Source organism: Patagioenas fasciata, chromosome 8 (assembly GCF_037038585.1).
Source record: "Patagioenas fasciata isolate bPatFas1 chromosome 8, bPatFas1.hap1, whole genome shotgun sequence".
NCBI classification, from domain to species: domain Eukaryota; kingdom Metazoa; phylum Chordata; class Aves; order Columbiformes; family Columbidae; genus Patagioenas; species Patagioenas fasciata.
The window spans coordinates 23,098,814-23,122,917 of NC_092527.1; the positions used below are offsets into that span (position 1 = coordinate 23,098,814).

Consider the following 24,104-nt stretch of genomic DNA (forward strand, 5'->3'; position numbering starts at 1 on the left):
TTATAGTAGCATAGATTACTTATGTTTAGTGATCTACAACAAACCACACCTACTTGTGAGCCCATTTGGTCCATTCTGCACAGGCAAAGAAATGTCCTCTGAAGTTAACAAATCTGAGTTCTAGTAGACTAGCAAATAAAGCCAGGAGATTATAAACCAGGACCTTTTATGCAGAGTGTCCAGCCAACAGCTGCAGGAGAGGGCAGATTGATGTAAACATAACACACCCTGTTCTTTTACTAAGTACTCTGGAAGAAAGGGTGGGAGAGATAACAAAGCTAGGGAGGTCCTGCCTGTCTCCAGCACAACTTTCTGTTTGTAACATATTGAGGCAAAATACACATAAATATTTGCAACCATGTTTAAATGTAAATCAAGAGTGTCCCATATGATATGTAGGTTTCTAAAAATTTTCTAAATTTTAAGAATACTTACAGGATGCAAAGGGTGTGATGAGATTTCAATTGAACCTACTGATTTAACATGATATTCAAATTCATAGATATATTTTTTCCAGTGAGCAATTTACTCTTGGTAGAAGCACTTATGCCAATTCAGCCTTCTTCAGTCTACTTCTCTTGGGGAGGCATACTCCATCTGTTTATTAAACAATTTGCACAATGGTTATAGACAAATATTTTTAAGTTTAGATCCTTTCATTCCACTGAATCCACTACACCTAAATGTGAATAAAGACCATTCACAAGATTATAAGCTTGAAGCATTTACTCATACATAATACAATATATTCATTACTGACTCTTTTTTTTCTCTGAAGAATGGTAGAATTTCAACACGTGCTTACTATACCTCTTCTTAGAGGTTTGATCAGTAATTTCTCCTCTAAAATTTATTCCATATAATGTTCATCTGTATCAAAATTATAGATAATAATACCATATCAAGCTCTGTTAAGTAGCCAAGATTTAACAACACACACTGACAGTCCTCATCACATGCAAATATTTCAGTCCTTCCTGTCAGAATGAAGCAATGTGAAGAACCTGAGCTAATTTCTTTGGATTTCAGACAGCTGTGAATGAGACCTGATTTATGGTCAGGTTTTACAATCATGCCAGCAGGAGCTTGCTCTTCAAACAAATGCTGTAGTACCCTATTGGGAAGGTCACATATCTCACATCATCGTTTGATGGGGACCTTGTCAGAAGTCTCCGCCATTCTTACTACAGCTGTCCTTGCAAAATAGCAATCATGTTTTCTAGTTGTTTTGTGCTCTGTGAATTATTTCTCTAAAATTTTATTTACAGAAAACTCAAGGATCCATTTTCTTAACACTACAGACCCAGAGGTTAAACCAAATAATGCTTGTTAAAAAACCCCAGTGCTTAGTGTGGTACAAATCTGAATCTTTCTTAATGACTTCAAAATGTTAAATTCATTTTACAAATAAATAAAAACCAAAACACAACAAAACCCCAAACCCAGAAGGGATTCTTCTTTATCAAACCTTTGCTTTTCAAAAGCTATATAAAAATTTAGAGATTGCATTTTTTTTTTCCTGATATACATAACAATAAGACAGCCCAGTGAGATACAGGTAGAAGAATCCACATTTGTGTCAGTGTCTGCCTAGACCACTGCTTGGATCCGCCTGAATAAAGGGACCTTCACATCACACATCACCTGCTGCTGCTGTGTGGGCATAAGCTGAGGTTTCCGTAGCACTGTACCCTCCTCTGAACGAGGTTTCAGGAAGCAGAGGTTAGGGAGGAGCTCGGAGTGGCTGTGGTGCCCAGCACTCACTTGCAGAGGTCAGCACGGCTCTGTGGGACACGGGGTTCGGTCCTGAGCTCTGAGTGTGCTGTCGATACTTGCTGCCTGTGCTCCAAGTGATGTGCAGCAGTGGCAGCTCCACGCCTCCTGGAGCACACTTGTCAAAGGCTAGAGGAACACACCTTGGCCAGAAGCTTTTGGCGTCTCCTCAGTGTCCATGAACTCGAGGTCACATTGTAACATTTCCCCTCAGGAAACACCATAGTTGATACCAGAGTTTCTTCTGTACCTGTCTCCAAGTGAAACAAATAGAAGTTAGATTTTTTTTATAGGTTGCTCATACTTGTTGATGGTCAGTAACAGCTGCAGCTTCACAAACGCTTTCAGGTAGCATAAACCGGTACTGGTGTTGAAAGAAGCTGTCCACCCTTCTCCACCTGCCAGCTAATTGCTGTCATTCCACCACTCCCCTGCCCTAGTGTTTGCAGGAGCATTTTGTGAGGTTACATGGAGAGTTGGTTGTTCTTAAACCAGGGAAAAATCAAGCGAGGTTGCTAAACCATTAATGAAAAGACAATGAGGGCCAGCAGCAGGGCCTGGGCTCAGCGGTGGCTCTGTGCAGTGTCTGAAGGTCAGGCAGTATCTCCAAGGCTGGAACTCACCACGCTGATGTAGGTGCTATACAGGAAAAGGGCAATTAAACCAACTCCTGGGTGAGACTCAGACAGGGCACCCCTGGGATTCAGAGCCCAAATTCACTACTGGTGCCCAGCTGCCTACAGCACAGAAAGGGAATGTGCACGTGGGTTATATTTTACAAGAACTGCCCAAAGAAGGTCCAGTGCATATTTTTTGCTTGTGGTGTGATTTGACACATGACATACCACAGCAACCTTCTGGGGCAAAGAATGCAATCCTAGCATGTATCTGATATAATTAAGGATGTATGACTTAAGTACCAGCTCATGACAGCAGTCTGAAGTGATACCATTGGACTGAGATACAACATTGTGGTTTTGCCTCCCATCTAGGGAATTGCAACATGTGCTAAAAATACTCTTGGGCTCATGGAAATGTAGAGTGTTATCGCATGTAGAAGCGCAGATGGAATGTCAGTCCCAGTAGAAGTCACCACAGAAGAGGGAAAATGTAGCACTGAACATTTTAAGGTAAGCCTTTTTGTGTTGCCAGCAAGATAAGCAGGGATTGGGCTGCCATACTTTATCCCTCCCTCCTTCCCTCCCCTCTGTCCCTCGCAGAATGAGAAATGATCTGTTAAGAAGTGAGTCATAGGTAAATAAAACCTATAGAGGTAAGCATTTGTACCATATTAAGTATTGGTTTTCTGCCACACATCACATCTATGTAACTGCTGAAGATGATGTTTTCCTCCCTGTATTTTGTCATGGGAAGACGCATTTCTTTTTTAGCTGCACTTAACGTCATTCATTGCTAGGGAAACATGGGAGGGGATGCTCGACATGCAAGGACCGTGGTGACTCATCTTCCCCTCCAAACCCATTCTGTGCCCTGGCTCTGCTATCCCAACTCTGGGTGGCACACAATGACTGTGATTAAAGAGAGCAGCCAGAAGAGAATAGTTATTCTAACAACCTTTTTAGAAAAAGTATTTGTGACCCTGTTTGAAATTCTGATTACAGACAGTGGCGTCTGCTGAATTATTGAAACTGATTCATTCAGGTCCTACAGTCATGTAATCAGAAGAGAGGGAGCAGAGAAATTTGTACAGAGTTACTTGTGAAGGACAGTAAAGTAATAAACAAAGTATCCTGGATAAATACAAATTAACCAAAGTGATTAGATTTCAGCCTGAGAGCTGTAAAGCCAACTCCTGCCCATTTTACTCATATGAGTAGTTTCTTTAACAATAGTCTGGTTCTTAGTAAATTGCCAGTTATCATAAAAACAATTAAACTTGTTTTACTTGTCTGTTGTTATTCATTTAAATAATTCTAGTCATAACCACTGAAACTTGTGCTTTTATACTCCCATGTTGCAAAATACTTTTTCGCATTACTGTTAAACTGCTCAATCTCCCTTTTCTGTCTGATTGTCAATGTAACATCCACAGAAGAGGTAGAGGAAAAGTAAATACATCCAGAACAGGTGCACAAGGGGGATGATGCAACCGTCTGCTCACTCTGCCCACAGAAGCAACACCGCACCGTGGGGCCCTGAGCATGGATCCAGAAAGTGGCACTGAGTGAATTCCATGCCAAAATGTTGACAACATCTAATATGCACAAGAGGGATGCTGAGCACACAGAACTGCGCGTCTTGCTGAACATAATACCATGCAAACACCAGTGGGGTTAGACTTGCACACACTAATAATTTATTTGTTATAAAAACAGATGCGCCCTACAATTGCGTCTAAAGAGTGCATTCCCAAAATTAACAATCCAAAACCTGTATGAAGATAAAGCTTTTGTAACTTTAATAATTAGTTTGGAAAAGTTATTCTCCATTTTCTTGTACTGTAAGCACCACTTTTAATAAAGGACGGAGTCACATCTATGAAGCTATTTTAAAATATTTTTATCTTGTCACATTTTTATGTTTATAGTGACACTATGCTACATAAAGGGGTGGCTATGCATGTATTGGCTTAGAGTAGTGAGTTGTCTGTAAAAGAGTTGTTTGTGTATTTTCTTCTCTTTTATACTATTCATGAAGTACTTAAGGCTATTCAGGAGAATAGCTACCTAAAAAATAATCATCTTTAGTATGCATGTGCACAATACGTATTCTGCAAAAACAAGCTGTCAGAATTCTGTATGAAGTTGTGGGTTACATGTCTTTCCTGAAGAGCAGTATATTTATGAAGTGGCTGGCAGTCTTTTGTTCTCCCCTTGAGAAGTGACACTCCAGAAAAGTCCCTTTGTGCCCATTCTTCTCAGGAGCATTACTGAGAGGGCCACTGGCTCAGTGGTGCAACAGCTCTGGAGGGAGCGATTTCCCCTTATTGTCCCTATGAAAGGGAAAAAGTGAGGTAAAAATGATATTAATTTGCATTTTTATCCATGCTTCCAAGAGTCACACTTGAGAAATTAGCAGAGTTGTGTGCAGGCATTTCTGGAGCTCCTAAATCTGTTGTGCTGAATGTTGTACAGAATCAGAATGAAAATGCAGGCCCAAAGAAAGACAGCAATCTGTGTGTGATACAACAAACAATACATGAATGCGAATGGATGGAAATGTAAAGAATTCTGTACATGCTTCTCAGTGATCTGAAGAATTAGTATGCAGTGAAGGTAAGAGGGGGTGAAGACTTCCTGTTTTCTAGCAAAATGACTGTTTCCAAATAGACTTTGCTCAGTATCTTTTTACAGTCTAGTGGGAAATTCCTCTTGACACTGATGAATAGTTAATAAGTTTGAAGTATCTTATCTTATACTTCATGTATATTTGATGAACTGTTTTGGAACCCTCTTGGATGGCCACAAAGTTGTGATCTCTAAAGGAGGGACCTCTAAACCTTAGGTGTCTGTCCTAAAGCTGAATCTGGTCCCACCAAAGTTCATCACTGTACATTGTAGGGGTTTCTGCAGCCAGAAATCCAGCACCCTCTGGCTCTGGAGCAGATTCATCAAGAGTATAAGTCAGACACCAGGCTGCTGCCAGTGTCCATGGGTTGTGGCAAATGCATCCCAAGCAGGAAAAAAATCTCTTGAGTCTTTGTACTGCAGCAAGGGTAACACAGTCCAAATCCAAACGGGAGGTCCAGAGTGTAAGTAAGAGCTATTAATGGTAACAGACTGCTGTACAACTGGAAACTCTGGTCAAGGACACAAGACACACTTGCCTCAGTAGTTTTCCATTTGCTCATGATGCAAATGTCTCCCATGACTGTCTGAGTGTTCTCTGGGCTTGTTCTAGTCTTTTGGACATAACTGTGATGAACTCGGGGTTCATGTGAGCTCAGCTCATGAGGTAAGTCAGACTCCAGACTCCTAGTCTGTGGGACTAACTCAACTGATGGCACTGCCTCAGTAGAGTTGTAGCACTGTGCCCTCTATTCTCTGCTGTATAAACTTGGGACCACTTAATCTAAGGAATTCTGCTTAAAAGTGGTTGGCATGGTGGAGTTTCTGCTGAGAGGTGATTGAAAAAGGAGAGAAGGAGTGATAGGAAGTGAAGACAAACTCTGCATGGTGTGAACCTTGTTTTCCTTTTCAAAGTAAAACTAAATGTATGTGATCTAATTTAAAATGACAGGATGTTTCTGAAATATATATGAAAGTTTCATTTTAGTAAGAAGAAGTGATGAAAATCTTTTTTTTGCTACCAAGCAGACCTGTGGATGACATTGGCTGGCAGCCTGTTACGACACAGTAGTACAAAGGGAATTTTTTTCAAACATTGCAACAGTACATGTTTTTTTCAGTTGAGATCTTACTACTATAAAGCCAGTCAACTGAGAAGAATTTATCATGTTTTGAGTGGTAATAAATCTTCTAGAACAGTGTTAGCCAACACCTCACGCAGCTTTGCTGGTTCATATTACTCTATATCCCTCAATACAAATTCCTGAAATGGGAGAAGGGGCTTCGGTACACATTTCAACATTTCCTTCCTAGTTTTGGTCAACATCATATGACTACATGAGAGAAACAGCAAGAGATTATGGGATCAATAATATAAGCAGTAAGCTATATCTCAGGTTTTAGGCTAAAAAAGAAAACGAAACCAAAACAACTCTTCATTCCCTTCTTCCCTTCCTTATTCCCATCTAACTGTTCAACAGACACTGTGAGAAGTCTTGGAACAATTTCCCTTTTCAACACTTCTAACTTAAATGACTTACTAGAAATGGATATTTCATGGCATATCAAGACTCTGTTCTTCAAAACTTTGTTCCTTTAGTGCTAATTATTTCAACAAGACCTATACTAAAGGTAAATCCTGTCACTTCTCTATATTGTCTGCATTAACACTATGAAACTAGCTTCATATGGCAGTTAAAGCTCTTATTTCTGGTATTTCCTCATTTTCACATTTTAGTGTCTCCCACATAAAGAAGTGACACAGTTTGAAGAGTCACAGGGTTTGGAAACCCCACAGTTAACCAGCTATAGCCTCATTAGTAAAAACAAAGCAAGACTGCTAAAATTCAATCCTTACTTCCCTTCTTTCTCAAGCCAAAGCCACTTCACTTTCTATACTGGAAATTCCCACAGCAGTACCCATAAACAAAGTAATGTTTAACCCTCCAGATAAGACTGAAATAGTCTGTATTGCCTGAGCAAGGAAGCAAGGTCTACTTAGACACCTACATGTTTGGAGTTAAGGAACTTAGAAGGTTTCCACTAGACCTCACTTCTCTTGTAGTAAACAAAAAAAAAAAAAAAAAGAATTAAAATGATCAGCCCTCCACATGTATTCATTTTACAATGTGATGGGCCCAGAGGTAATAAAATGACCCCTCAGACAAAACACTTAAGTCATTTGATCAAATAGAAAGACATGCAATACAAAGCTGGAAATCTTTTCCATGTGCCTTGGCCAAGGTCAAGACAACCCTGTGTACAAACTGTTGCCCCTGGGGTGCCAGTGTTTCAGACATGCTTTCGAAGACTCTTGCCACAGTTCCTTCATACAGTGTGCACATTCAGGAAAACACGTATAAGGCAAAGTCCAGGCTCTTCATCTCACTCTTTGAAGTTCCTTCTTCTTCCTTTACTCATACCCAACCTTCAGCAGCCCATGTCTTATCAGCTGCAATCAGGAATGAGAGTCTTCCTTTGTCCTGGCTTCTGCCTTTGTCTAACTGAGCATCCAGGTGGACTCTTAGATTAAGAATGTGAATAACAAAAGCTGCTGGAAATAGCCTACAGGAGAACAGCATGGGGGCTCACAGTGGCATTCTGCCTGCCACTTGCTGGTATAATCCTCCTAATGGCAGCTCTGTGTTGCCAGAGCAGCATAAAGTAAGATCAGTGCACCCAAAGAGCAATGAACAGTATGAGAAACAGTGGCAATAATTTCTCCAGATCACTCTTTGTGTCACCGAGAAGGCTGAAGCTGAGGAAACACCTCATAGAAGGAAAGAACCAGAGTTGCAGACTTCCACTGTTTGTCCTCCGACCTCCGAGCTGAATGACCTAGATCAATTTTCATTTTCTAAAACTGCTGTTGACAAGAACTATACTTCACAGCTTCACACACTCAAGGCAGCTTTTCCCTCAATACCCACCTATGGCCTTTACTCATCCACACTAAGTTTTCTGAGGGAGAACTAGGCAGCTTTGCATGCCCTTACCAGGTGCCTACCATCCATATTCACAGTAATCAGACACATTAAACTAACAATTCAGCTTCAGTTTTATGAAGTATAGATTTCTGTAAGGATTGAGTTATCACAAAACCACCTGCTGTTTATTATCAGGCTCTATAGGTTTTGACAAGTTTATCAGTTTTAGATGTGGATCTTAACTAATTCGCATTCCTTGAGTATTACAAGAGTGACTTTGCCTCTTAAACACTTAATAAACATGATGAAACAATGAGCTAGATGAAATGAAAAATAATTTTACGAGAGTAGCTCTGCATTTGAACTGAGCTCCTATTGTATTATTTAGCAAACACAAAGATAAATGCTTGCAAGGTGGTTCTTTTGAAATAGCAAAACAAGTAGGATGATTTGGGGAGACATGGTGTGAGTAGGATTCAGTCATATAAAGAAAAATCCCTGATGACGTTGTAGCTGTAAAAAACAAGGCACAATATTTTTCATTTGTGCATACAAGCTATCACAACAATTTCTGTAACAAAGCAGATATCTGCAGATAGCCATTGGGGTGCAAACTTAATGTTTGCATGCATAAAGCATCCTGGCATTCGCAGATGATCTTCAAATGCAAAAAATTGCTTCTCTGTTTTGCATCACAACATATTTGCAGTAATCCTACAGCATTTGACAGCACTCTTTATGACCAAGGGCCAGAGCGTAATATCTGTTTTCACAGCTATTTAGGTTTTTCCCTAGTCTTTCCCAAATTTTCCCCGTCTTATCCCACTTCTGTTGAGCTCCTGATCACATAAACTACGTGAACAACTGTACTTCTGTCAGGCTGGTCACCTTGTTGGAACTGCCAGAATAAAACTGGGCTGATAAATTGCAGTTTGATAGATGCTGCCAGACTGAACAAGGAAATCCACTGATGTCAGTGAAGCTAATTGTGAATCAAGGCACTGCTCTGAGGGAATAAGGGTATCTCACAGTTGATCTACTTGCTAGGAATGTAGAAGTTAAGGGAGCAACAACAGGCAGAAATATGAAGAAATCTTTCTGTATGGTTAGTTATTTTGGGATTATGAAATCCAGGAAAACAGGGAACACAAATATATTAATTCAATAAAGACTAGGTTAATGAAAATGATTCTTCACATAAAAGCTGAAGCACAACAATGAACAAGTATATATTCCAGCAGAAAATCCATCGCTATTTACAATAATAGTTTAGGCCAAGCCTATCACATTATCTTAAATCAACTAGAAAAGAGAACATTCTGTTTCACAACTGTTAAAAACAATTGAATATGATGTTAAGTTTGCCACCAGCTTTGGCAGCAAGTCCTTGTTCCTTTAAATTCCTATGTACACACTTTCTACTCTTTTGTAATAGGGAGTTTTAAAAGTCATTATTTTGGCTTGGTTTGCATGGGAATGATGCAATCTGGACAATGTGGAGAGCAGCATTTGAAAGACATTTTTTGTAAGACTGTGCTGGGTGACAGCAGCACTTTGATCTGTCAAATGCCAAAACGTGTGCTCACTCTGGAAAAGACTGGAATAAACAAGGAAAATAAGGTGATCTTGGTCACTCAGCTGTAGCTACAAAGTCTTACCTGGCATGTGGGTGAGTTTTTGGGCAGGCAAAGAACACACCAGTATTGTACATCAGCAGAAACCCCAGGACAGATCTGGTACTGAACAGAAATAACTCTCACTTCACCTGCAGTGCTTAGCAAACAAACTTGTTTCACTAATTTTTTTAAATCAGATTCTGAATCAAATTAATTTTCGCTTCAATAAAACTGGAAGAATATTTTAAAAGCATGAACAACTGATAAAATATGAATAAAATGACTGCCATGTTTATGTGATTATTATAAATGTGACTTATTTTTCAAACAAAGAGGACTGTAAGCAAATATGTGATCCAGTTTATTAACTGAAATTGGCTGGAGTACTGTTTGAAAATAAGATACACATGTTGGGAATTACTATACTTCATTATAGTTAGGCCTTTAAAAAGCATACTTCATGTGATTTTTCCTGTAGAAACTGTAGCCTTTTAAAGCTTGCCTTACTACAAGATTTGGAGAAGTATATTTTCAAAATGTATACATAAGCCTGACTGCTGAATCCATATTCAGACATGAGAGGGCAGATCCAGACTCTGGCAATTATGTGGGCTGCGGTCAAAGTTAGGAAGTTCTTCCATCCAGATGGGGTCCACCACACAGGGTGACTAGTTATAAATGTGTCAGTGATTAGCATGCTTGCCTGTACCCTGTGTTGCTCAGGATATGAGACCAAGAGACGCATGGCCTGGTTCAACTAGGAGAAGAGCTTTGTCAGTGCTCTCTTTTATTAGGGCTATTCTATCTTGCAGGATAGTTGTTCTCATCTCCTGGTCTGTAAAATCCTGAAAAAACAGACCTTCCGTACTTCCCATAGGTGTTATTAGGGGAACTGCCAGGCTCTTAGGTACTTGTTGCCAAAGCAATACATACATGTGTGTGTATATATACACACACACACACACATATACATATACATATATATATACACACTTAGAGTAGTTTTGAGAGAAAAATATAAATAAAGAGATAAACCTTCTGAACAACAGCAGCCTGGCAGTCAAGGCACTCATGGGATGTCCAGGTGAAATTCTTGTTCCCTGTCAGGCAGAGCCCTTGTTTTACTCTGGGTCTTCTGCCTTGCTGGTCCATAAGCCTTAATCACTCAGCAGCCAGCATTCTGGAGCAAGTCTCTCTCAGAATGAGAGCCTTCTCTTTCTGACATACAACAAAAATGTGATTTAAGCACTTCACACATCTGGAGAGAGATCTGTGCTGGGATGCACTCATTAGAGTGGAGAGTACAAGTTTGATCCCATGGAATATTGTGTCCAGTTCTGGGCCCCTCAGTTCAAGGAGGACAGGGAACTGCTGGAGAGGGTCCAGCGTAGGGCAACAAAGATGATTAAGGGAGCGGAGCATCTCCCTTATGAAGAAAGGCTGAGGGAGCTGGGGCTCTTTAGTTTGGAGAAGAGGAGACTGAGGGGTGACCTTATTAATGTCCACGAGGATGGAGTCAGGCTCTTCTCAGTGGCAAACAATGATAGGACAAGGGGCAATGGGATCAAGCTGGAACACAAGAGGTTCCACTTAAATTTGAGAAAGAACTTCTTCTCAGTGAGGGTGACAGAGCACTGGAACAGGCTGCCCAGGGAGGTTGTGGAGTCTCCTTCCCTGGAGACATTCAAAGCCCGCCTGGACACATTCCTGTGCGACCTCACCTAGGCGTTCCTGCTCCAGCAGGGGGATTGGACTAGATGAGCTTTTGAGGTCCCTTCCAATCCCAAACATACTGTGATACTGTGATACTGTGAAAGGAACAGTGATACAGATCTGAACCAGAGCACCATAGCCCAAACAAATGACTGTCATTGCACAGTTTGGATAGTTGGCTGGCAAAACCAGCCAGAAGCAACTCAAAGATAATATTAATGTGATATCCCACTTGCCCATGTTAAGAAAACACACATTAATCCTGGCACTAACCCAGTACTGGGCTATGACAGTAGAAGGACATAGACAGCAAATAGGAACACGTCTGCAGAGACAGGGGTGATTATTTACTCTCACAATTCAAGGACCTTGTGTAGCAGATGTAGAAAAAAAGAAGAGGAAGCTCAGGCCATGAATCTCTGCTTCAAGTCCATGATAATTTTGAACATATTCAAGCAATGATGACGACAAAGTGTTTTGCAGACACTATTAGAGCAATAATTTGTGGTGCTGTTAGTCCCATCCTGGCCTAGCTAACACACAGGCAGGAGAAAGACCTTACCTCTCCCATCCTGTCATGCAGCTTAGAAAACCAATCGAGTATCACAATAGCTATGAATACCAGCTCAGGTGAACCTCTGTATTTAATTGACCCCAGTACTGGTGGCTTGTGACTAAATCAGGTAGAAAGACACGACGTTAAAGCATCACGTTTAAAAGCTAAAGGAACTAACTGTGGCCTCAGCAGCTCTACAAGTAGAGAAATGCCATGATTCAACAGTTTATTTCAACCAAAATTTACCACATTTGCAGTACAAAAGATTCCTCCAATGAAGGAGCTATGTCAGTCTTGTCCCTCCTTCCAGCACAGCAGAGACAAAAATGGCCAAGTGGCCATTAGCTTAGTGCACTGCACTTTAGGCTTCGTCATGGGTGTAAGCAAGACATCAATTTCCAGGCAAAGCCTGGGATAAAATTACATCAGATGCCACATCAGTCTTCTGCTGCCCCGAGCAAGTCAGTAACATAGGAAGCCTTTTTTTCCCTGTCTTATCTTACAGCTTTCCCTCAGAAAACCTCAGATTGTTTGGGGGGTTTGCTGCTGATTCTAATTTCACTTTTTAACAACATGAAATAATTTGTCATTTGGAAAAGGAATAGAGTTAAAATTGGTAATGTAATAAATCTTACTAGAAAAAAAAAACCAGTTCAAATTACATGAGATGGAAACGTGTTCTGAAAATTCTCTGAAGAGTCTTAAAAGGGCAGTAGGGAGAGAGAGATACTATCCACTTAGTCCTTTAGTCCTCCCATTATCACGACTACACTTAATAGCAAAATAATCGTTTAGGATGGGTCAGAAAAGATGGGGGAAAGATTTAGCAAAGGACCCAGCAAAGCAAGTTTTCCCAGCTCTCTCTGTGTTTTGTTTTGTTCTAGAAAGCCAAATATTGTTTTCTTGTCTTTAAAAAATGAAAGCAAGCCCTGTCCTGTTTTGTTAGTCTCCTCAGACTGCAGATAGAGTTCAGATAAATCCTTGTAACAGGCTCTTTTTTACTGCAAGGCCAAATAAATGCTTGAGGTATATATTTATTGGAAGAATCATAGATGAGTTTCTGCTCTGCCTCTGTGTATGTGGCTGTTAATCAGTGACAGCAATTAAAATTATTGCCTTGTAAATTGCTTCCATTACCAGGCTAGCTCATGTGTTAGATGGAGGCAAAGGTGAGCAGGGCCGTGGTGGTCAGCAGATTTCTCAGGTTGGCAGCCAACACTAGCACTATCACTGTTATGTCTTTCTTCCTGTGATGGACGTGCACTGGAGCAGAGCTGCAGCAGCCTTTGCAGCATGAGTGGTGGCATTCTTCTCATGTCACAGCAGCTCCAAAGGGCTGACACGACTGTCTCTACTTTCACGTGTTGCCAACTTTGCTGCACATTATGCTAAGCCACAAGCTACCTAATGGTTTTATCAGCCCCCTGCAGAGGATTAGATGGACATCACTAAGGTTCCACAGCAAGAACAAGCAGCTCGGGGTGGCAGTGGCTCTGTCTTGTGGGGAGCTGAACTGCAGCATCCCATGGCCCCAGCAAAGATGAGGCTGCATTTATGCACCCAGCCTTTACAGAACAGCCATCAGTTACTGCTCAGACACAGGGGACTTAGATGGGTTTTGGCAGCTGGATCCCCAAACACTTTCAAAGAATGGGATGTGACCTGACTGTGGCCAAACTATTACAAGGCAGTGATGCAGACCTGGGGGACTGCTCCTAGGACAAAGACCCTCCGTCACAGCAAACCTCATACCAAAAACTGCAGTGATGCAAGGACAGAAACATTCATCTCACTACCTATGACGTGTTAGTTTTGTGGTTTACACAATAAGAAATGTATCATTAATAGCAAATTTGGACCTTGGTCTCAGGCATAAGATTTGCAAAAGTATGAATCCAGGTGTCTGACATTGTAAAAGTAACTGCAGAGATGAACACCACCAAAAGTGTTTAACTGGCCATTATGGAGGTGTTTCCAAACTTGAAAGCCTTTGTTGATGGAAATCTGCTAAGTTGCTGGTTACAATAAGGTCACCTAAAATAGAATTTACAGAATTTGGATGCTTAGTAAAAAATGAACAGATAGGATCATGAATCTATGTTGTGCCTAATACCTCTCTATTATTCAGGGACCCCTAGACTCTAATTTTTATGTTTTCTAACGCTTGACTTCCGTGATGGTAGGAATTATACTGCTGTCATTTGGACAACTCTCGTAGCCATTACTTTCATTAAAACCAATGGAAGTAAGTAAGATTAGATGCAAACCTATTTACAGAAAAGCCAAGCAACACCCCAACAAACACCCCAGACCTGTAATTTATAAAACACTTCATTTGATGCAGCTCATGTTCAACTCCATGAGAACCATGGGGGGTTTATTAAATCCTTTGCAAGGCTGAAGAAGGCAAGTACCAGATGGAAGCCACTTCATAGTGGATCTACACTAACTATTTCTAAGACATTTGAACTTTGGCAACTGTTTGAGATGTCTTAAGGTTCTCTAGTTATAATCTATTCTTTCAGATCAAACACGGGCATTCTCAAACCAGAACAGTTTTCTAACCAACATTGCAAAGGATTAAAAAAGAAAACAGTCTTTTCTCCCTTACACAGTTAAGGGAAAACTCACAATGAGGAGCTCACAACCAGTACTCTGCTTTTATACAGAAGTTCCAAGAAACGAGGAGCAAGGAAACAAGTATAGTGAACAGGCAAGGAATGCTCTTTAGGAAGGATGAAACATTAGACAGTTTTCAAGCATATTTTAAGCAGTTATCATTGTAAAAATGACTATAAGGAGCTTTTGTTAGTGTTATAAACTTAACTGGTTGCAGAATTCTGACACAGTAATGAAGCTGTTACTGTAAATATTTTACAACATAGAAATAAGCTTTTTGTAGCTAATAAAAACATACATATTTAAAGAAACAGTGCATTACCCAGGTCAGCATTATGGTTCACCTTTGATTTCCTTTTTTACACACCCTCTGCACATTTTTTTTCTTGCTGAAAGCTATAATCTGTGGGAGAGTGAGGGCAGTGAGGCTCTGTGTAAGTGTAATAGTCTAAACCTGTCTGGTTTTTTGCAGATCGAGACTTATTTACAAGACAACACCTCTGCTTTAGGCCCTTTCTCAGGCTTTATTTACTAAAAGTACATTTCTTTGATACAAAATGGAATCTCTGTGAGACGAGAGGCATTGCATTCTCTAGTATATTTAACAGAGAGCCACATCATAAATGCAATTTAGGGCTCATTTACACTATTAATCTCTTCCATGGCATAAATTTACAAAGTGTTAAAAGATTTAACACCTATAAAACTTAAGCATGTTCCAGCAAGCCAAAATAAAAATGAAAAACAAAAGGGGGAGATTTTGCATTCCTTCAGGAATGTGTCTAAGGAAGTTATGGGTGTAGCTGTAGCAAGCTTTGGCTTTGGTGAAAGTCTAGAGCAGGAAATACGTGGGATGTCCCCGGGGAAACATACAGAAACAAAAGCTAGAAAGAGAAAAATCTAGGTAAGAGAACTGATGTAAATTCTTAGGAGAAATTAATCTCCTCTTGGACTGAGAGTCTAGAAGATGGTTATATTCCTTCTGGAATCAATGGTTTATTGCAGAAAAAGAAATGAAATACTACAGCAATGATGAGTTCCGTCAGAGCAGTTACTGGGACCTCTCACTTGGAGGACCGAGTTTTTTCTATTCTGCTGTTTTGTTACTTATGGCTATAAAAGTAATTTAAGCAACAGAGAGAATTTTGAACAATTTGGGGATGTAGTCAGGGGTTTGTGACCGACTATTATTTTGTGATTTATATAAAATGAGAGGAACTCAATGCAGTGGGACTCCAAATCTTGCCTTCCTCACCACTGACCCCAGAGCCACTCTGAAGGTGGTGCTGTGAAAGCCTACACTTACTGCTGGAAAAAGCCATTACTGAGAAACATGCTTTCAGAAAATACTCAATCATGTGGCCTCGTGTCTGACTCTTTTATTAAAAGCAGAAGTTACCTGGTGAAGTCTATTCTGGAACAATATTTTCAGGTATTTTCTGAGTATACAGAAAGTCCTGTTCTGTTTGCAAATTTAGACCAGAGAGCAAACAAAAGTAATTTGTCAGCTTCAGCAAAATTATGTATTTGAAGCTGGAGGAAAATATCAGGATACGCTCTTGCTTGGACAGTATGGGCCAGAATACATCAAATGGTGGAAATCAGAGCAAAGTTCAAAAAGAGTATTTTGCCAGTTCGCAGTAAATGAACAATTGACTCAGGTCTGAGCTGCCCCATGGTCCTGGGCAAGGTTTCAGCTCCACAGATCAGCACAAGGGCGTGAATGACCAGCTGCCCTGCAGATACACATCCTAAGTGTAGCTTCAGCATCTGCAAGTGGAAACCAAGACCTTCACTTGCATAAAGGATCAGGTTCTGTTCAATTTTTCTAAAGTCACATCATGTTAGATTTCTTCAGGGAAGAGGGATACTATTATCAGTCTCCTTGAAGCTGTTTCTATTACTGTTGCAACTTTTTAAAGTGTAGAACTTATTGGACTAAAAATCCAGACATGTGCCTAACACCAAAATTTCAGTGCCCAATGTTTTATATCTGTGTTTACTTCACAGCATCATTCAAGCTCCAGAGCTGACTGGTTCAAGTAGTCTTAATAGTAACTGCTGAAGAGTATTACAGCATTTCCTCAGGAAGTTCCCACTTGAAAAACGACACCACTGGCAAATTGAGGAGGCAAGAGGTTCAGGTAGAAATTCTCCCTCCTGCATACACATCTTTAGGATTGTATGTAGACCTAAACATGTGAAGTATATAGCTTCCACCCACAGATGGCGATGAACACAATCTATGCCTTCCCAAAGATAGAAAATTACGTATTTAGACTTGAAGAAATGCCAACATATAGCTCAAGGAAAAGGGTTCTAGCTTTTTGAAATAGTATAATCAATCTGGCATGAAAAAAGTGAGAGTCAGATTGGTATAACATCTACCCATTCATCAGGCTCCTGTGCAAGCCAGGAAAGCGCAGACTCTGAGAAGAAAAATGCCTCATCCAAATAAGGCAGAGCTGTCTGCTAGTGACATAGTCCGGATGCCTTCTATATGAACTAACACAAACCATCAGGAGAGCTGCTTCTGTGTGGCTGAGGAGCTGTCGTCTTTCCATCAATAACCAAGTATGATCATCTTCGCAGGATTATTCATGCTGAGTTGCACACAAATGCTTTGCTTGTATGCATGTTGCATGAAAAATCTCATGTTACAAGAAAAGCCACTTACTTATGTCCTGGGTTACCCTCTGCGTCTCTTTTATACCAAAAGAGCAGTGAAAAAATCCCAGGCATTGTGCCTCAACAGTAAGCATTTTTTTTTGCACAGGGAATATAAAATGATAGCAAATATTTTATTTATTTTTGAATCTGTAGTAAAATGATACTGCTTTTTAGTCTGACTTGTCAGGATCTTCCTTTGTTTAAATCTAACTTGGTATGACTGAATCCTTTAGAAATAATAGATGTGCTTTGGAACAGAAGACGGGCATCTCTCCAAACAGCCTTGCTTCTGCCTATTGCTGAGTGGAAGTGGCAGGCTGTCTGCTGAGTTTGAAGCTGCTGCTCCCTTATTTTGAAGAAAAGTCTTTATTTCTTGATATATTTATAACATTCATATCCACTACCTTAATGTGTTTCAGGGAAAGCCAGATCTCCCTACTGACGTCAAGAGAAGCAGCTGAAAAAAAGCCAATAACAATTTTTGGGTTTTAAAGCAGGCTATCTGGCTGTACAGGAAGGAGATTTCTTGTTACAAGCACAAATAAGAAAAAAAAGTCATTTGCAAAGAAGAAAGTAAGCAAATTAAATCATGTCAAAATTATTCATGTTTTACTATTTTGTTGGCAAAAAATGATCCTTCCTGCAGCAAGATTTCCATCTGAATTATTAGGAGATTTGCTTGATTAAGGACTACAAGATGTGATTTTTGCTCCAAAACTTCATTTTGGTCTATTAGCATTGTGGGTTTTTCTCATTCAATTAGGAATACCTAATATATACTAAAAAAAAAAAAAAAAAAAAAAACCACTAAATGTACTGCATCTTACTGTTCTCTTGCAATAATTATAAACATCCATCCAAAACACAGTGACATTTAGTACTTTTGTAAAGGAGCTAAATTAAAGCAAGTGGTGACCTTTTCCTACCACCTGTAATAATCAAGTATGGCTCTACTGGCTTCCTAATCCCCCTCCATGCCCTCCTTCCAGATTTCTCCTGGAACAGGGTATTAACGGCTTGAAAGAAAACATGGAATTGCGGTGAGGGAAGGAGAATGTGCTGTGGTGCTCGTGGGTGAATAAACAGTGCAATTGAAAATATTTTGATTAAACAGAGATGTGTATCTCGGAGCAGAAGAAAGCATGAGTTTTTTCAACTTGAATTTTTATGAGGTGGTTTATTTTTGTTTATCTTCACTCGGGGCTCCCTGAAGTTTGGTTACAATTAATTTTCAGTTCAGAGGAGATGCTCTCATTTGCTCATCAATTATTCAGGAAATGAAGGTAGCCCAGCCATTCACACCCAGAAAGGAACCTCTGCCACAAACCTGTCAGTTACTGTAAGCAGCTCCTTTAAGAGAAAACTTCTGCAAAAACACAAGATACACAAGGAGTGGATCAGACCAAGCAGAAATACATGTCTAAAGCAGAAAAGAAGCTGAAATTTTGAAAGTTACTTTTAAAAACCCTTCTAATAAATATATATACACAGAGCCAAGGCAAATAGTGGATCTCTTTGACGTGCCATCTCCTACAGATATGTTTTTCTCTAGCAACAAACCACACATATCAAACTCTACTTGCAACAGGAGAGATGCTGGGTCTGACTAGGGATCTACAACTCACTTACAAGGCCTCCTATATCACCTGTAGTTCTTTAATAGTTTCAAGTTGCTAGTCACATTGGTTCAACAGGTGGCAACTTCCATGCACAAATTATGGTTTCCAGTTGAAATTTTCCTATTTGAGTAGATGGAGAGACCTGGTTATTTGAACTTACAGATGTTGCAACAGTCCATCTCCCTTGGAGCAACAGAGAGGGGGCTACAGGATAGCCAGCAAAGACACCAAAAGGTGAGCAAGTGTAGGCTTGAGTAACTTGACAACACCACCAAGATGCCCTGCCAAGTCTTTGTAGATATAGTATGTATAGAAACCCATCTGAAATTTTCCAGAAAGTTTCCACATGACTGACATCTTCTACAGGTCAATTCCCTCCCCGCCCCCGCCCCCCCCAACAGTTCATGATTTCATCTCTCTGTTCCCAAGCAGACCAAACAAGAACAAGCGCTGACCCATCAGCTTTTCTCACAATACAGAAATTGTCATTTATGGCCACCTCTGCATTTTTGTCCTTTGGATAAAGGATTTCATTCCTCTGTCAGCACACACCAAACAACAGTGATATATCTAAGTCTAAATACTCAGCACTACGTGCCTGAGTACCTACAGCTGAGCAAGCTATTCATTTGGTAAGCCAAATCTGGAGCCTCATTCTGCTCACCCTCAAGAAATGCTCCATCATCATTCCACTGCTTATGCTCTTGCTCTGCCATCCACAGAAAGCCTGGTGACTCAGAAGTGACTCTCGGGCAAGAGAAAATGGAGGGCACTACAAAACAGGAGTACAATAAAAGAAGCCTCCTCAAAACCATGAAAGATCTTTTTAAAAATATTATTTGAAGTGAGGTGGCCATAGAGGAAAACTTCTTCCTTCTTCCTTCATGTTGCATGAGTTCTGCTAGCATGGGAGGAACTCACTCATCTTTAACATCAGTTGTAATGCAGGATTTACTAGACTGAATGCCCTTATTCTGGTTGAGAAATAGTTTTCATTTTAACCTTTCTTTACTTCCTGAAGTTTCTATCTGCTTTCTCCACGTCATTATGATGAGAGAAAGCTGAGTCCAGTCCCAAGCAATCATTCTGAGTATGTATTTCAACATTGTTGTGGTTAATTAACTTGTCAGATAGCAATCCAGGAGCGGTTGGATATATAGATCCCTCTGGCATGCTGCTTATTTTATCTTTGCCGTATCTCTAATTATAACCATAGTTGTGATTAAAATTCTGAAATTCACATTTTTACACCTCGCTCTTTCCTTGCCAATCCTAACTTTCATTTCAGCCTCCTCTCTCTGGCTCCAGCAGTAAAGAAAACAGACATCAGTGCTGGGGAAAGCCTGCCAACACAGGAGTGAGCCAGCACTGATCCTTCTTCCAGTAACACGTCCTGGCTGAGCATGTCCAGGCTAAAAAGTCATTACAGCCAAACTTACACATCCTCAAAAGCAGCTAGTCTCACTAAGTACTAAAATGAACAGCACTTTCATCAGAAGTTTCTTGAACAGACAGTCTTTAGATTAATGGAAACATTGGAAGCAGGTTTAAAACCAGCTTTTCCTTATACTAAAGGGCATTTCTCATGCTTAGTTGCACTAATAATACATAACCCATTGAAATGCTCTTCCTTTCAGAGACTTATTAGGGACCTGAAGTGGGGGAATTCAGACCAACAAAGCTGAAAGAACAAAAAAATTAAAAAAAAAAAAAAGAGAGAGAGACAAGAAAAGGATACAAGGCGACATCAAAAAGGGCTTATGCAGGACTTAAGTACCTAATCCCAGACTCCCCTTGCATGGTTGCCTCCTAGCACTGGAGAAAACTCAATTTGACACATACCTACTTTTTCCACTTCACAATGCCCAGGTGCCATGAGCTGCACCACTTTATATGCCCAGAACTGTCTCTGCTCAGACAGAGCAGAGGAGCTGAGCATCCATCTCTGCTTCCTCCTGCTCTGCACTCAGAGACAGGGCTTTAGCTCAGCCAGGTGGCAGGAATCACTCAGTCATCACACACTTGGTTTCCAAGTCTCAGAGATGCAGACATTTACCATGGTGGTTCCTGCCATCTTGTAAAACAGAGAATGAGGTGGAGTCCCCTTTATTCGTTATCACTCTGATGCTTACCTTCTATCTGTAGGCAAGATAGCTGTGATTCTGAGCAGGATGTCTTTCTTAATAGGTGACAGCTTCATCCTCCACGAGGGAACACTCTCCATCCCACCAGATGAAGCCATGACACTATTCAGGGAAGCACTCAGCATGCTCAGGGCACTCCAGGGCAAGCAGGGAGTCCCAGTTCTCTCTCTGCTGCCAGAAATGCTTGTGTATATCACTGTTCAAGTGCCGAACACAACTCATCTTGGTGGCAGGAACCACAGCTCACAATTCCCATCTTCCTCATGAATGCCCTAAGTATTAACTCGCAGTCCTGCTGGTTTTTTGTCTCTTTATATTCATGCTTTCTCTCTTTTAATTAATTTTGATTTGGTGACACACATTCAAAAGAAGAGGGGAAAGAAGGTCTTCCAGGATAAGTGATTACCTCGAAAATAGGACATGTGGATTCAAATTCTCTCATGTTAAGAAGGGAACCGAATATAAATTCCCTGATTTCTTTGCAAGGGCTGTAACCACCCATTGCCATGTGAACAGTGCACACCCGACACACCCAGCAAGCCATAGCCTGTGCATTGAAGGAATGGACCTTGGAACAATCCCCACGGAGAGCCAGCACCAGGCTCCTGCAGGAAGGCTTCTCCCTGAAGCTTGAAGCCCACAGTAGGACATTTCACTCGGGTAATTATCCAGGCAACTTCTTGCCGAGCATATAGACTTTGCATAACCCTTCCCTCATGCTTTCTGACTGCTAATCTAAAATGTTAAGGAAAAAAAAAACACACACACACAAAAAATCAGTGATTTTGTCTAAAAATTGGTATGGTAATAATGACAGTTTCAGGATTGAGCCAATATGTACAAGTGCTACACTGACCTTACAGTGTGGGTAAAATGGTCTTACACCTGATTTAGTTACTTTTTTTGGCTGAAAAGTGCTTTTCCCTCACAACTTCAAGTGGTGCTAGTATTAGGTCTGAGTTACTTAGAGCTAGTCAAATTGCAAAAAGGTTGTCTCGGGGCGTGATCTTTCTCAAAAACTGACATCAGATGCTCACAAGCTGGGCTTAGATCATGTGCTGAATTTTGTAGGCTGCTGTGACGGTGTCAAATGATGACCACTTCAGGCATCCGTAGTGAAGGCCTAAAAGCTGAAGAGGCTGTGACCCTGCCAGTTTTTTAAGTCCTACTGTCCTGTGTGCAAAAGATCAAAAGCAACTGAAATGACAATTATTGTGTTATGTCATGCTGATTCAATACACAAATATATGTATTTTCACTTCAGCTTTTCCTATGCTTTGAGAAAAGTGCAATTTACAATTTAAAGATCATACAAACAAAAAACTATGAAATTCAATTTTCTGTGTCCAAAAGCCAAGTTTGTTCTGCTTTGCTACTTTTCGGTTCATTTACACTAACAGGATTTTTAGAAGTTCAACATACCACCACTGTCCTGTAATGATATTTTACAGTATGGGACTCTTGTCCCAGAGTACATAATTCAGCATTGCATGTTTCATAGTCTGAGTCATAAATGTTGAAATTGATTACACAGAGGCATTGGAGCAGTCTCTCATTTTGCTTGCTTGAAGATTCACTGAAATTTGCTGAGACATTTACAATTCCCATGAAACTCAGGCTTCTAACTTGAAGCTTTTTATTTTCTCCCACACACTGTCAGGACAGCGACTCCAAAGACACAATACATGTTCAGAAATCCCAAGAGCACTGAAAACCCCAGATGTTCACTTCTCAGAAAATATGTGGTGAACATTGCGTAAGCTGGCTTTCTTCTAGCAGTGAGCAGGTATTACCAGTACACACGCATATGCTAATTCTCAGTACACTGCAACCTCCGTGGCAGTCCCTGTTCCTCTGCCTACAAAGGATGTTGGTATTTAATTGTTGTGGTTTAACCTGAGCTAGCAATGCAACCACAAGAGCCTCTCACTTACCCCCTCCTCCACCTCCCAATAGGGGAGAGAATCAAAAAAGGGAAGGGAGAAACCTGGATTGAGATAAACAGAGTTTAATAAAATAACAAAATACTAATACACTACTAGTAAATACATACATAAAACAGAAATAAAAGATACTCAAGGCAATTCATCATGAACACACTGAGCAGTCAGTCCCAGGAAACAGCACCTGGTCCCAAAGAGAGAAGGAAGAAGAAAAAAGGCAGAAAGACTCAGAGGCCTCTGCAAAATCACAAACAGCCAAACTAAAACTCTCAATTCAAACTCCCCCGGCTGTGCCCCAGAGCAAGCAACAGTGAGAGAGTGCGGAGGAACAACCCGGCAGGTCCTGACTCTTCTTAAATAATTAGTATGATGCTAATGGAATGGAATACTCTTATTGATCAGTCTGGATGTCAGTCAAACTCCATCCCATCTCTGCCCTGCCTTCCTTGATACCTCACACCTGTAAGCAGGGCACTCAGTGTCCTTGTCTCTCAGTCCAGAGCAATTAAAAACACGAGCTCTGTGCTGGGGTGTTATCTTCTTGTTCTCAAATTAAGTCCAAATAACAAGTGTGCTAGCTATGAAAAAAAAGATTTCTAAATGCATGAAGAAAATTAACCCATTTTCAGTCAAACCAGCACATTAATGAAGTTTCTGGATGCTGAAATTACCTCTTTTAACTCTCTAACACCCCTTTTTGGTAGCAGAAGAACGCAGTTAGATCCTCCCAACCCTTTCTTCTCTAGGATAAACACCACACCTTCCCCCTTAGCTCTCTTCTTTGCCATATGATCAGCCTCCACCTCAGTTCCCCATTTTAATGGCTCACCACTGAATTAATCTATTTGTCAATATCTGCACTTGTTCAAATATATGTATATTGCTGGTCTTCCTACTGGAAGTAAGCCCAAATACAATATAGTGCAAGATGAAAGACATTAAAGTGCCTCTTTTTTTATTAAGGTGGGATTTTTTTTTCCTTGCCTGAGGAACCAGCCGCAGCCAACTCAACAAGAGTAATTGATGCCCCTGTTGAAGTCCACACAGAGATGGAGTAAATCTACTACAGGAAATGCAGGGCTGTTTTTTGTTGTTCCTCATACAGGTGTAACTAACCAACTCGATCCTCTACACTAAATCCAGTGCCAAAGCAGATGAAAATTTGTTATTTGGGAACAGAGATCAGAACTGATACTTGTCTGACTTACCTAAGACACCCCCAGTGCAGGAGCTAGCTAATGTATAACTAGCATCTAACAGAAAGGGTGCGGCTCAA

At 40.5% G+C, this 24,104-nt stretch overlaps 1 long non-coding RNA gene across 1 annotated transcript; it reads right to left on the reverse strand.

Moving 5' to 3' along the window:
• Positions 1-2,506, reverse strand: LOC139828500 (uncharacterized). The gene is made up of 2 exons (XR_011740178.1): positions 2,397-2,506; positions 1-2,023 (listed from the first exon to the last, which is right to left on the reverse strand). It is a non-coding gene; the product is annotated as an uncharacterized lncRNA (long non-coding RNA).
• Between the last annotated feature and the right edge of the window lie 21,598 nt (positions 2,507-24,104).